This window comes from Frieseomelitta varia, unplaced genomic scaffold, assembly GCF_011392965.1.
Source record: "Frieseomelitta varia isolate USP_RPSP 00005682 unplaced genomic scaffold, Fvar_1.2 scaffold_68, whole genome shotgun sequence".
Taxonomy (NCBI): Eukaryota; Metazoa; Arthropoda; class Insecta; order Hymenoptera; family Apidae; genus Frieseomelitta; species Frieseomelitta varia.
Window position 1 is genome coordinate 411,936 of NW_025110456.1, and position 2,672 is coordinate 414,607.

Sequence of the window (2,672 nt, forward strand, 5' to 3'; positions counted from 1 at the left end):
CTTTACAGATACATAGCTGTAATTCCAAATCATAATATCTAAGTCTATATTTTATAATTTGCAAATATAAAAGTTTCTAAATCGTGACGGACAAGAAACGGAGGGGAAAAGACAAGTAAAATATTTTCGAGTTTCAGAATATGATGTAATTAAAAAATATAGTCACTAAAACCGTAGGTGTTATTCTTGTCCGGTTCCATAGTAAATGGTATACTGAAGTAAGGAGAGGCAGAAGGTTAACTTGTATCTGCTGGCTGTGTTTCTAAGCTTTATGGTTACGACCGCAGTCTACGCTGCCACATGGCCCACGGTAGTTCCGGTCGAGGAATTACACGCGTAGTTACGCTTCTCCCTTTGCCTCTTTCCTCCTTTCACCGTTGCGGCATGGAATTTAACCCTATCTCCTTGCACTCATGATTTCTTTCTATGAAAAGAAAAAAAAAAACGAAACAATCCTATTTTGGTTTTCATTTCTCCTCTTTTTCTCATTTAATTTAATACTTAAATGGAAAAAAGATCTCGGTTATTTTAACCCCTTGCGCTGGCAACTGGTTCGCGGACCATAACGAGTGACCGAACCGTATACAATAATTCGTCGCTTTCTTTTTCTCTCGAACTTGTCAGTGTGATGTCACTGGATAGAAATTATTAGGGAGCAATAAACTTAATTATTTGTTTGGCTTACATTTAAATATACTTAAAACTGAGAAAATATTGCAATTTGGGATAAAAAATTCTCGACGTGGCACGTCGTTCCAGCGCAAGAAGGTTAATGACTTCGACGCGAGGAAACAAATGAAGACCATCGATCGAAAGTTGAATAATCAATTCCAACACGTTACTAAAATTATCCTTTTTTTTTCTGATTTTGATGCTAAGTAATACAAAATTGACCGAACGTTCCTTTAAAAGCAATCCTTTAAATTGATGAAAATGAATTCGTCATACTCGTCAGAAGATTCAATGTTGTAACAACCGAACTATTTCCAGCCCCGTTTCCAGCCGACATTTCGAGACTTCCAGCTCGACGATTCTCAAGCATATCGTAAAGTTCTTTTCCCTTTTTTCTTTTCTTTCTTTTTTTTTTTTTTACGAAAAACGCGAGTTTTCGCGAAACTCTCGCGACCACCTCGCGTCGTGTGGCTTTCGCCATTTCTCTCGCTTTATTATCGTTCTGCGCGAGGAACCAATTCGGTCAGAAGTGAACGTGCCTGGCCGGAAATCCGTCCGATGGCGTTGTAATATTTCCTTGCGGAAGAGCGCGGAACAGCGGCCGTTTATCGTCCCCGAAAAGATAGAGCCGTGACAAAAAAAAAAAAAAAAAAAAAAAAAAAACAGACACGTAAATTTCCGGAGTAGTCGGGTAGGAGGGAGGGGGTGGTTTATTTACTGACCTAAAGGAAGATATCGCTTTGAAATTCAACGTTGACGTTAACGTTTCGTTGTACGCGGCACGAACGATGCGTATCGTGACGCGTAAACATGTACACATGCACACACACACACACACGCAAACAGATGCACACACGTGCATATATATATATATATATATATATATATATATATATATATATATATATATATATATATATATATATATATATATATANACCCCTTGCGCTGGCAACTGGTTCGCGGACCATAACGAGTGACCGAACCGTATACAATAATTCGTCGCTTTCTTTTTCTTTTGGACTCGTCGGTGTGATATCACTGGATAGAAATTATTAAAAAATAATAAACTTATCGTTTGTTTTGCCTGGGTTACATTTAAATATACTTAAAACTAAGAAAATGTTGCAATTTGCAGCGCAAGAGGTTAACCTTACTGAAATGATGTCGAGATAGCTTGCACTTGCGATTTTGTAAAGAAATATTAAACAAATGTGTCCAGTCCATTCTTTGAAACTTCTTAGCCTCGCTGAAGATTCAGATTTGTCAGTATTCTAAAAAAGGTCAATACAAGAAATGAGTTGAGGTAATAAATTTATTACTTATTATTTGTAAAATTCATCTCGCTTCACGACAACGCAGGGCAAAGGGAAAGACACAATATTCCATTTCGCAACTCGCTTTTTTGTCTTTTTTTGTTGTTATTATTATTATTTGATGCATTCACAAACATTACAACCTTTCTACGCATACAAGATTCGTATATCGTTCACACAACAGGTCGTTTTACCACATTTTACACCCTTATTCAAATATCCCTAGGCAATGTATTACAACTATAATATGTAAATTTTATATTTTATATATATATATATTTTTTTTCATTTTATTTTCTCTATCTTTGTTTCATTCGCACGCATACATGCAATCGCCTATCATACACATATATACGAACATGTGCACATGTCTCTTTCCGCCCATTTTTATAATAATAACAATAATATCGTATTTACACGATCGATACTTTTCGCTTCGACAGGGTCTGAAATTTCTCATTGTTGTTACGCAATATCATCGTCATAGATCGGATTATACGAAGGTGTAATCTACGCCGTCTAAATGAGCCAGAACGACAGCTAAATCTGAAAAAATACATCAGTTATTTCTATCAAACAAATAGTCCGATCATTCTCTAATTGCTTCCTGCCACCTTGTGAAACTCTATTTTATAAGTTTCTTCTTCACACGTTTCTCAAGTTATCTTGTCGCCACGGATAAAT